The sequence below is a fragment of the Alligator sinensis genome, unplaced genomic scaffold (assembly GCF_000455745.1).
Source record: "Alligator sinensis unplaced genomic scaffold, ASM45574v1 scaffold153_1, whole genome shotgun sequence".
Classification (NCBI taxonomy): domain Eukaryota; kingdom Metazoa; phylum Chordata; order Crocodylia; family Alligatoridae; genus Alligator; species Alligator sinensis.
This window is the reverse complement of record NW_005842099.1, coordinates 687,274-700,049: the sequence shown is the minus strand read 5'-3', so window position 1 is coordinate 700,049 and position 12,776 is coordinate 687,274. Positions and strand designations below refer to the sequence as shown.

General features: G+C 47.0%; 1 protein-coding gene across 3 annotated transcripts in view; it reads right to left on the bottom strand.

Moving 5' to 3' along the window:
- Positions 1-12,776, bottom strand: part of EPM2A (EPM2A, laforin glucan phosphatase) — a 104,404-nt gene that overhangs the window by 59,400 nt on the left and 32,228 nt on the right. Inside the window, exon 1 of one of the 3 annotated variants that reach the window (XM_025204873.1) lies at positions 3,320-3,381. The exons of the other annotated variants lie outside the window; for them this stretch is intronic. The gene's annotated coding sequence lies outside the window, so the exon portion shown is untranslated. Of the gene's footprint in view, positions 1-3,319; positions 3,382-12,776 lie in introns of those variants that run through there. 3 annotated transcript variants of the gene reach the window in all.

The following is a 12,776-nucleotide window of genomic DNA, read 5'->3' as shown; positions in this document are numbered from 1 at the left end:
AAGAGTGCTGGGGTCAGATGACCCCAGCTAGATGCCTACCCAGCCTTCTCTTAAAGACCCCCAAGGTAGGGGAGAACACCACCTCCCTTGGAAGCCCGTTCCAAATTTTGGCCACCCTGAACACTCGAGTTGTAAAGAAGTTTTTTCTTGTGTCTAATCTAAAGCAATCTTCTAGCAATGTATGACCATAAGTCCTAGTCTTCCCCTGGGGAGCCCTGGTGAACAGACGTTCTTCCAGTCCCTGATATGCGCCCCTTATATAGTTATAGGCAGCCACCAAGTCCCTTCTGAGTCTTCTCTTCTCCAGGCTGAACAGACCCATGTGTCTCAGCCTATCGTATGGCCTGCTCTCCATACCTCTAACCATACGTGTAGCCCTCCTTTGGACCCTCTCTGCATCTTTCCTGAAGTGTGGTGCCCAGAACTGGATGTACTACTCCAGCTGCGGTTTCACCAAGGCCAAGCAGAGCAAGAGGATGACATCCTTAGTTTTGCTTGAGATGCATCGGTAGATGCATGCCAGTGTATGTATGCTTCAGTACAGGGGCTGCCTGCCAGCTAGCTCCATACCTGGAGCACCCCCTGCCCCAGCCAGCCCCTCCACTGCACACTGACCTGGGAGGGAGCAGCCCCGGGCTGGTATGCTGACCCCCAAGGGCCTCCTGCCATCTGGGGCTGCTCCGACCCAGTTCAGCATGCTGTGGTCCCGGTGCACGTTCAAACAGTGCACCCAGGAGCAAGAAGCTCTGGACTTTATTGCTTCGCCTTAATTGCACATGTAGACATACTGACCTGCACTGGTCTCTGCCATGCCACAGGCAAAGCCTACCAAACTATGTTAATTTAATGGTTGTGTGACATGAACACAACTTAAGTAAAACAGAATCAGCATTTTAAAATACAATCTTCAACTTCTTGAAACATACTTTCTCTATTACAAAAATTTACAAGAGCTATTCTGCAGCAACATGATATTTCCAGGAGACAATTACAGTTGTATTCCTTGAAGTTCAAAAGTCTCCTAGGTGCAAAGAAACAAAAATTTTAATTTTCCTTTTGTAGAATGCAAACCCTATACATTCTCTATGGTTTAAAAATAAACTGAAATTCAGTGAGGGAGAGTCAGATAGGCATCCTACGATGATGTTGGACTAAGAATCTAAACATAAGACAGGAAATTAAAACTCTGTCAATTATGGTAGCAAACAACATGACAGCATTTTATAAACTGAAAAGAAGCTACAATCCCAGTTTTATGATTTTGATACAAAGGTGAAAAAGCAGAATGCAGGGAGACATATAGGATGCAGTCATTGGAAAGTTATATATTTTAAATAGAAAATACTTCCCAAATTATTTGCTGTTATCCACCAAGTCTTCCACAGATATCGTGTCAGAAGTAGGTCAGCAGAAATGTCTGACTATAGAGAGTTAAGAATCTTTCAAGTGAGATCAGAATAAAAATAAGGTCAGTGACCTTATTTGGATCACAATGCACATGAAGATTTCTATTCTAAGGAAAAGCAAGCAGATCCTGATGCCTGACTTTAATGCTGACTTGTTTCTGTAACTAGAGAGAATCACAATCTCTCTGCCTAAATTTTGTCAAATACCAATTCATCCCAAAACAATGTTGTGGTTATTAGGTAAGTCTGAGTTTGCAATACAGTGCAACTAGGTAAAAAAGTATTATACACATAATATTTGTGGTTACTGTCAAGATTGTTAAATGTAGTATTTAACAAATATAAGCAATTTAAAAGCATATTAAAATAGTTTTCTTATCTAAAGCAGTTGCCTTTAACAATTCAGTATTATAGCCATGCCATATCCAATTTAACATAATCAGACAGGAGTCTGGCAGATTACAGCGAAGTGCCTCAGCTTCTATAGTTCTGAGCTCCCCAATATCAAATCACATTTCTCACTGTGACTATGCCTTCAGAATATCTGATGTTTTCACAACTGGATTATATTGTTTCTCTAAGAGCATTTTCAGTTAAACACAGGCAGTACTGATCATCAAACACAAGGCAATTTATATTTCATAATTTTTTTCTTGAAGTACAGGCTAGAACATACTCAGTATACCACCCATTAAACAAGCATCTAAGGATAAGCTACAGTATCTTTATATATTTTGCATACAAATACTTGTTTAATGGGTGGTATACTGAGTATGTCCCATTTTGTACCTTTAAGACTAATCTGTATGGAATGTATCCACTATAGGTTACTCATGGTAGTCATCAGCCAGCACTTTCTGCTTGGCTCTGAAAATGGAAAGCAAACTGAGGAACTTCAGCCTATGATTGATCTTTTATAGCAGTCATCCAAGTCAGACACTTTTTCATCTTTTTCTCTGTTCCCAGCTACTCAAATTGTTAAGATCTTAAGTCCTAAAATTTCTGGCCATCATTTTCCTTGATAAGATGTAGAAAGGATTTTGAGTATTTTTTTCTGATCTACTAATTAAAAGAAGAAAAAAAATAAACTTGCATGTCAGACACATGAAACTTTAACTGTGCTCCTCTGTATATTCCACTAGGCCCAAATGGCTACAGAATCTCTGCCTCAATTGGCTCGACCCTATCACAGAAGAATGAGGAGAAAGATATATTGTCCAATGGACACAGGTCTGCCTCACTGTGACTAAAACATCCTTCAACTTCTCATAAGATTCAGTAACACAACTGAAAAGAGGATTGCTCACTTTGGATCAGTGATTCTGAACCAGATTGACTTGAGATCCTTTCAAGGGTGCCGCAGGGTACACTGTTAGGTAGGAAAACATGACTCACATGATAAACTTAGAGATTTCAAATAGGAATCCATAGCACTAAAAGTATTCTGCCCTTTTGCAGTCTTTCTGGGTTCTTTCAATAAAAGAATTGCTCTATTATTTTTCTGCAGTCAAAAAGCAAATGAAAAGAAAGAGCTGTGGCATTTTCGAAAGGATGCCTGTAATCCATTCAGGGGTACCTCAAGTACAAATAATAAGGTTTAAAACCACCGCTCTAGATAAACCAGCCTTTTTATTTTTGACTGAAATAACTCAGCTTCAAAATCGTAACACTTGCATGAGCACTGCTCCTACAAGGAGCAAGTCAACCACTGTCAGTATATCTGCTGTTAAAATTGCCTACGTTTCCACAGCTTTCTGTTTCTCATACAAGCCTTGGGGCAATAACTTCAGACTGACACCAAAGCCAGCTCAAAACATGCAGCTCTATTTCTATAAAATGTGTAAACTTTGAAAGTCTACCTATGATATGTGTAGAAGAACCTAGCAAATTATTATACTGAACTTGGCACCTACTATTGATCCTTTGGATGAGCGAGAGATTTTGATTTCATAAATTCACTTTTCCAGGACTTCTGCAAAAGAAAGATATTGTCAAAACAGGTAGAGCATGCTGTGTAATTTAGTCGTTAAATGCAAGAAATTTAATCAGTGGCACATCTTATTTACATCACAAACAAATGTCACTCTCAAGGACTGAATGTTAACGAACTATTCTCTTTCCTCAGTGTATTTATTTTGCTTTCTTTTACATGCAATTATGGCAACTTGTTTTCCTCCAAGCAGGTGCAAGTAACTCCTGAGATTTTGTATGTATCCCTCCAAATGTGCGAAGTGCAGCTGTGCTGTCACAGTTCCTCTGTGTACAGATTCACCTTTTAAGGAACTATTTAAAAAAGGTAAAATGCAAAAATGTTTTTAATCTAAAAAATGAATGGATGCTCCTTATTAAAAGAGTAAGGATTCTTAAGTCCAACTTTACTCCCTCCACCATCTATAATGCCTATTGCTAAGAAAAAAATCAATTCAATTTTTAGTTGGTTCAGCAAATGTCAGGATACTCATTCTCTCCTCTGTACAAGATACTACAGTGATATTCAGTGAAATAGCACAATTAACATGACAAATACTATGCAACACTTGATGGCTTTGTGCAGTGAGGGCCAACTTTATTAGCAGGCATACCACAAATTAGCCCCACACCCTCTTGGGAGTGCTACTCTGCTTCCCTTCCTTTACCAAATCTGCTGCTGTGCTTCCTCTTCTGTGCTGTGCTCCCTGCCAGATCCGCTGCTCTGCTATCTGCTCCCTGCCCATGTTTCCTGCCTGATCGGCCACTCCACTTTCTGTTCCCTACCACTATGCTGCCTCTTCGCTGCCTGATCTGCTACATGCCACCCCCTGCTATTATTCCTGCCATTTGTGGCTCCCGAGCCACAGATTGATCACACCTAGCACTAGCACATGAGGTGGGGAAGGAGGGAAAAAGGCCAACACATCCAAGTGATGACTTGTTGGGCTAGAGACGCCACAGGAAACCCTCCAGCCGTTCTGTTTGATAGCCATGAATAGCAAGAGAACTATGTCAGAGCCAGGCTTGATGCTCCTGATGATGCAGCTCGCTTGAGATGCAGCGTACCATGCTGGTGGGGAAGCTGTACTTGCATGTCTCTCACATGCGTGCACAGAGCATGGGCTTGACACCTGATTGCATACCTGTGCAGGGCACGGCTTTGGCACGAGCCCAGGGTGGACAACGGGTGCAGTGCTCACTGCGCTGAAGGTCCTCCCTGCCCCTCTTGGCTTCCACATGCTCAGTGGGTGCCAGAGCCCTGCTGTGCACAAAGGAAGGGGCCACCAGGACGCCTCCAGCTGAGGCAGGCGGAGGGGTACCATGTGGCCCACCTGCCCTCCTGGGGGGGGCCCTGGAGGGAGACTGAGCAAGGCAAGACCTCCTCATAGCCTCCTCCCAGGGGAGCCCCGAGCTCCACAGCCAGGACACCATCAATGGGGGTGGAGCCAACCAGCCACATGCCAAATGACACCTCATTTGCAAACATGCATATTCATGTATGTCAGTATCTGCAGCTGTGGCACAGGGCAGCCCAGAGTTCCACAGCGACATCATCAATGGGGCGGAGCCAACCAGCCACCTGCCAAGTAGCAACTCATTTGCATGTGTGCATATTCATGAATATGTCAATGTATTAGGTGGGGGCCGAGGGGAACCTCCAGCTTCACAGGATGAGATCAGCAACGGTGGGGGGGGCGGGAAACCAGCAACGTGCCACGTGACACCTCATTTTCATACGCTTATTTTCCTATACATGCAAATATATGTAAATATACACGGGCGCAGGTAAATATGGGGGAGGGGCGCAGCAATCAATATCTTCACGCTCCGGGGCGGGACGAGCCCCGCCCCTCCCCCCAGCATTCGGCTCCAGAAGCGGGGCCACTTAACAGCCAAGGGGAGCCTCCCCGCCCCTCCCGTGACGCAGAACATTCGTCGCCCCCCCCCCCCCCCCAGCCATAGCGCGGGCTCCTGGGCGGGCCGCGGCGCCGTGGGGCGCGCCAGCTTCATGGGCAGCGCGCTCTGCGGGTCCCACTGGCCCAGCTCCGGCCCCCAGCCGGCCACCAGCAGCGCCACGCCGCCCTCCGTCATCCGCGCCGGCACCACCACCCCGAAGCGGAACAGCATGGCCGGGCCTGGGGCTGGGACCGGGAGTGAGGGGGGGAGGGGTGCAAACTCAGTCCCCTCGTGGTCGCCGGAGGGATCGCAAGCTCTAGCGTCTTCCGGGTTGTGACGTCATGATGCAGGCGCGCGGACGTCCCCAAAGCACGGGGGTTCGAGCCCCACTACCCGACCGGCACGTGACTGACTGGCTGAGCAGGCGGCTGCGTGCTTTGCGCATGCGCGGGTCTTGACTTCCCACCCCCGCTGCAGTGTCGGCCTACGCCCACCCGCAGCGGCGAGCGGTCGAGGCTGCATGCTGTGCGCATGCGTAGGGCATAGACGCTTGCTGGTGTCCAGTAAACGGGCGGCCGCTGGGCTGGTGGCGCGTCCTTGGCAGCGTTGCCACGTGTACGATCAGCATTGTATTTGTAGGATACTTTCAACCCCGGCACGAAGTACGATCAGTAATAGTAAAAGTGCTCAACATACATGTAGGATAACTTCTGAGGCAGCTGACTGACACAGCATGTGCAAAACCCAAGTCACTCGGGGACTGAACCCCCTTTGGGGTCTGCTGGCGGCATTTTCTTACCACTGCTCACCTCCAAATAAAGAAATGCTTCAACTTCGATGACCCAGTTCTCACTCACTCACTGACACCTACAGGGAGCATTATAAAGTAAATAAGCCTAATTTGCATGCTTTTTTAGCATATGATAATTTCAAGCTTCCAGTATGGTAATTTCATATTTAAGACCTGCAAAGCTGTTCCCCTGCAGACACTGCTCCAGCTGCTCTGGGATCTGGGCATGGGGCTCAAGCCGGTGCCAGCTCAGGCGTGCTGGGGGGACAGGGTCCACGGGCAGGGTCCATGCCCTGCGTAGGTCTGATTAGACCTAGGGGCCAGATGTCTGACACCCTTCCCCTCTTCAACCTCCTCTCTAGCATCCATCACTTGTTGGGCTAGAGATGCCACCGGAAACCCTCCAGCCTTTCTGTTCCATAGCCATAAATAGATCTGTCATCCACGGTCAGTTGGCATGTGCCTAATTGCCCAACCATGCAGCCACAAACGCATCTAGCCCCTTTTTGAACTCAGCTCTGCTACCAGGCTCCACCACCTCCTGTGGCAACGAGTCCCAAATATTAACTGAGGGTTGCAGAAAAATGGGCCATTCCCTTAGTTGTAAACCTGTAACCTGTTCATTTTGGCAGGTGCTGCATAGCTGGTGGTTATGTAGCCACAGTAGGCTATGAAGTAACTTTGGCAAGACTGTCAGACTGTGTTAGAGTTGCTGCAGGCGCTGGCAGACCCGCAGCTCCCTGCTCTGACTCCTGGCACTTCACAGAAAGCCCCATGAGTTAGGCTGACCACCGCCCCCAGCCCCGCCCCGCCCCAGGCATTCGCTCTTTGGTCCAGTGGGGTGGGAGAATAGAGCTGGGCTTTGGAGATGATTTAGGGGAGGAGCTGCCTACCTGCAGCTTCTCTCCCCTAGCCTCAAACCCCCTCCCAGCTCTGGTGCTCTCTACAGGATGAGAGGGGGAGAAAGGAAGGGAGAGGGCTCCCATCTGGGATTTGCCCAGACTGAGCTGGAGGGGAATGGGGGAGGGACTATGAGGCAGAGGCAGCTCCAATCCATGCCCTCACTTCTGGTTCAGGTTGGGCAAACTCCAGCCCAGAGCTCCCTCCTCTCCTTTCCCCCCATCCCATCCTGCAGACAGCAACAGAGGCTGGGGGTGGGCTTATGCAGCCCAGCCCCAATTGCATGGAGGAACTGAAGTGAATGAAGGCGAGTGCATTGGTGCACCTTCATCTGAACCCTCATTAGATGAGGGCTAATTTGTCACGTCATCGGGCACTTTCAAGGGGCTCTGCAGCCGTGCACTTCCGTCAGGGCATGGCTGTAGAGTGTTTTCAGGGGGCCAATTGCACAACAAATGTCATTTCTGTCAGCGCCCTGCAGTGACTCCTGAGTAATGCTGTAAACACACGACCAAGTAGCGGGTACATGCGCCACTAGAATTCCCAAAGGACAAAACTCTTCATAGCTGTGCTCAGAACGCCATTGGTTTCTGCTGCTTCTTACATTCTTGTCCCTGTTGCAGACACATAAGCAATCTCCTTACTCTGAAGACGTATACTTTTTTTAGGGGCTTTGATAACAACAACAATACTAATTATAATAATAAATCCAAATCTCCCTCCAGCCTCCTAGACTCAGCATAACCTTGGCAGCATAACCTTCTAGACTCAGCATAACCGTGTGTGTGTACTTGTGAAGAATGTGCAACTGAGAAGGGCTCTGTGCTCACAATATTCTTAGGGCAAGCCCTGGCTTGAATATCAGAAGATCCCCTGGAAAGGAAGCGAGGACCAGCTGCTGGTTGTTTGGACCAGTCCTAGGCAGCCTCCTGCTGGCATCAGATGGAGCCTTACAGTAAACCAAAAAAACTTCTGCTTCTAAGACATGGTTGCTCAGACCATCTAGGCACCCTGAGGTGCCTTGAGATCCTTTCAAGGGTACTGCAGTGCATTGGCACTGTTAGGTGTAGAAACGTGATTCACAAGATAAACTGAGAATTAATAGGAATCCATAACATGTCAAAAACATTCTGACCTGTTGTGGTCTTTCTGAGTTCCTTGTAATTTGCTCTATTCTTTTTCTGTAGTCAAAAAAGGAAATAAAACCAAGAGCTGGCATTGTTTCAGGGATGCCTCAGGTCTAATGAGGAGAAGGTTGAGCATCACTGATCTAGATGGATCAAAATTCCAGCCACAGGTGTGCTGCTCCTCTGACAGGAGACATTTTACCAATGGTTTGGATCATTCTTTCATGAAGTTCCTTTCTAACCATTCTGTTGATGAGGAAGATTTCCAACACAATCCACTTTATCAGCTTGGCACATTAGCAGGTACCTACAGATAGCATGAATGACTGGTGCCTCCCAAGACTGTACGCAGCAGCATCAGCGGCGAGTGGAGACTGCCTGCACAATACCGTCAGTAGGGGGTTGGCGAGCAGGAGACTGCCTGCGGACGCCAGTGTTGACAGCGGGGATGGGGTGGTGAGCAGCGACTGCCCATGGAAGCTGGTGGCAGTGTTGGCCAATCTCAGGGGAGGCACATGCCCCCCGCCCCTCACCAGTGCCTCCCCTATGAGTCACCTATGACAAATAGTGTCAAAAGCACCATGTTTTTGTCTTAGTCTCAATGACCTCCAGCTAACAGTAGCTTCCGTTCATCCTAAAGCTAGAATAATGGGTTCTGCAGAAATAAATAATAAAGTTCTAATGCTCAAGAACAGTAGTTCCCAACCTTGGGGTCATGACCCCATCTGGGATCTCAAAGACACTCAACAGTGTTGACTGATTATGATGAAAATCATAGAAAAAAAGCAGGAAATAGTGGGTTCCTGTTGCAGGCTGGCAGACTTCCAGCCTGCAAGGGGCTGCTTGGGGCTGGGTGGAGCAAGAGGAGAGCAATCAGGCAGGATACATCATGTGCATGAGTGTGTGCATGCGTGCACATGGCGGCATGGGATCATGCTGAGAAAGAGGTTGGGAAGCACCGTTCAAGAAAGTGAAATCGGAATTCTTATATCCACAGTCTGAGTAACTACAAATCCCTCCTCCCCTATTCTCCCAGGTTTCCGATTTTACATAGGGCCCCACTGAAACAAAACAGCAGCGCATTCAATACTTTTGAAGACTAAGAAAGAAATAATAAATGTATGCATGTATACCAGCCTCTGGCTTCTTTACTATCCATTCCATCCAGGAAAAGCACACACCAACTGCAGATGTTTCCTCAGCCTGATGAAGGGAACTTATACCCAAAAGCTTGCAAAGAAGAATTTTTCCAACTATTCGAGTTCATCTAATAAAAGATATCAGATTTACCCAAAGAACCTTGTCTGCTGAGAATCTACGTATCTAATTGTTGAAGATACTGAGCTCATACAGCTCTTGTCCCTGTGGATGATCAATACCTCAGGGAACTTAGACCCTCATTTTTCATTCTAATATGCTCTAATGTACCATGTTTACAATTTCCCCATGGTATACAAATTTGTCTAATTTCTTCTATTGCTTCTTCCTGTGCAAAATGTAATAGCACACAGAATTGCTCTTAAATTTTTTCATAAGAGCTCAGAAGCTTTGAATAATTTATGCTTCATTAAGTCCTGTCTTTTTATATTATAAATAATCTAGGGATTCTGCTTCCTGCTGCTGATAAGCACAAAATATATTGCCACCAACATATCCAGCAGAAGCAAGGCCTTCTGAGCAACATTTTAGCACTATTGTGGATATTGATTCAGCAAAGCTCTCCATGAATAGATGCTTGTACATAAAACAAGGAAAGCAAACATTTTCATACATGTCAACATAATGGTTGCAAACTGAGGTTTTTAGGTTGCAATTTAGTCATTTTGTTCTTATGAGAGAAAGAGAAAATAATTGGGTGCAATAAAACCTGCTGGCATTCTTTTGGAATATTAGGAAAGGGTCAACATATTACTTAAGCATATTATGATATATTTATATATTCAGGGATCAGAAAATACAACTAAGATTGGCTTCATGTATAAACGGCCATAGAATTTTTTCCCAGTTTGGTTAAAGAGTGCGATTTTAGCAAGATACCTAATTTTGTTTCAAAGGCTAAATAATGGTGAGCTATTGCCTTCTGTAAGTTGCTCCAGTGTTTTAAGTAATCTCATTGCTAGGAAGTTGTGTTGTATTTTAAGACTGAATTGGCAAACTTCAGCTTCTGGCCTTTAGATCTTGTGCCTTTATTTGCAAGAATAAAAAGCCCATATCAGCTGTCTTTCCCATACTGAAGTTACTATAAAAAATATTTGAGTCATTCTCAACCTTATTTTAAGACAAAAAGAAAAATAAAAACCCCTGCAGTCTGAACTGCTAAAACGAGTCTCAACCATGGTGCTGTGGTACCCCCAGGGTGCCTTAAGCTTCTTTCAAGGGTGCTGTGAGGTGCCACACAATATTATCACTGTTAAACATATAAACTCGATTCACAAGATAAACCCAGAGATTTCACACAGGAATCCAACGTTAAAACCATTCTGACCTTTCAGAATGGGTTTTTGTTTTTTGTTTTTTGGGGGGGGGGGGGGGGGCAGGGGGGGAGGGGGGCACAGGATGAAGGGGCAGAAAGTGGGAGAGGGACTGCCTCCTGCTGCCACTCTCCTTGGTTGAGCCCTGCAGCTGCTCCTGCAGCCTCGAGCTGGGACCCTGTAGCAGTGGTGGAAAGGTTTCTATTTCCTTCTGGTCCCCCACAGGTTAACCCTATCAGCCAAGGGGGCTCCAACTATCACAACCAGCTACACACTGTGACTGTGGGTGGTTCCCCCCTTCCTGCGTCTGCTCCCTGTCCACCCCTCCTGGGTCCCTTGCAAATCTGGGGGTGAAGTGCAGCTGGAGTCCCTTTCCTAGCTGATGGTTGAGCTGTGGCACCAGTCACATCTGCTGTACTCCCCTCTTTAAAATTCTGGGTATGCCTACATAGGTCCTTGATTCTTCAAAATCTTATAAATGTGTTTAGCTTTGCTTTATACTTGCTGCATAAAAAATAACTTCCTTTTTGTGTTCAGAAATTAATTTTTAGAAATGACAATTCTTTTGGAAATTGTCAGAATTGATAGAAATTGTACAGAAAAAGCAGCGTTGTGCAATCAAAACAGTTTCAATCATATTTTTCTGACTAACTTTAATCATAACCCAACTTGCAGCTGTCATGACCCAAAGGCATGATTTTGTGTGTGCTTTGGCACCAGAATTATCCCCGCCAAGTTGCAGCTTCATTGCACGGGAGAGTTTCCTGTTGCTGAGGAGAACCCCGGTGCAGGGACGAGTTTCCTGCCTTTCTGCAGCTTCTTTTGCAGAGTGCATTGCTCAAGTTGCAAGAGAAATGCACGGTGCAAAAGAGTTCCCGCCACCAGTATGCAAATTCGTTCCCCGCTACTGGCTAGTTTTAAATTATTCCCACGTGGCGGCTAACGATTGGCCTGTTAACCGTATAAGAGGCTTGAGCAGTTTCCGCCCAAGCCGAAGAGGACTCCACATCCATCTCGTGGGGACTCTGGATACACGGCAGGGTAATAGAGACCCTGTGTGAGATTCAGAGGAGCTTGGCGACCTGATCCATCACCCACCTCTTCCCGTCTTCGAGCGCAAATTTTATAAGACGTATCTCCGATTCCGATTTTGGTGGAGCGCTCACCCAGAGCATCCGGAGCTCTGTACCGTGGAGCCTAGCAAACTCCACGTGACCGTCCGTGTTGTCTGTGTCTGTAACCACAACTCAAGCAAGTTTTCCAGCCTACACCACTGCCATCTCGGTGTAAGTAAACAATCTTTAAAACTACCGCTAAGCGTTTGTGCCTAATTCCAGCTCATCGCCCTCCCTCTCCGATCCAGCGTGCCCGGGCTGCTGGCCACAGCCCGCGTGCAGCACGGAAAAGGGCTCGGGTCGCTCCTGGCCCGCACAGCAGCTACCACTAACTGCCACCCAGTTATCCTCTATTATTCTACTTAGTTCTTTGCAATATTATCCTTCTGAGGGTTTTTTGGCTTTGTGTCTAATCCAAATTTTCCCTACTTGGAAGTCAATTAATAGCAATTGCACTACGAACACAGAAGGATGCAAGGACACTATAGCCAGGAAAGATGTGTTTAAATCATGGGTGGGCAAAATATTGCCTGTGGGCTGTATTTAGCCTACCAACTGATACTATCCAGCCTGTGAGGGGGAATGGGGAGAAGAAGGAGGTGGTGGTGCAAACAGTGGCTCCAGCTCTGGCATCTGTTGGCATCATGGGGGATGCCGAGCAGAAGCAGCCCCATGCACCCACCCATCCGGCTCCACAAGGCAGGCCCTGATGCTAGCTGTGCTCGGGCCTCAGCACCCTGCTTGGGCTGGGTTGGCAGCACCCTGCCTGCCTCCAGCTCAGAGCTGTTAGGAGCCACCCCAGGTGCTAGGACTGTGCAGCCAGTGCTCTGCACCATTGCTCAAAGGCAGCGGAGGTACCCCAGCACCTCCCAGCAGTTAAAGCCCTAGTCCCAGCCCTCGCCCTGTCTCCCACCTTAACCTGTGCAGCACTGCAAGCTGACCCAGTCATTTGCCACCTCCCAGCTGCAGCCAGCATGGCTTCCATCCCATCTGCCCAGGTGAGGCTGCTCCCAGTGCCCTGAGGCTGGGGCTAGGGCTTTTTAGTACATGAATGTATCTCCTAGACCAGTCTCTCTTTCCTTAGCTGGACAGTTTTTAAA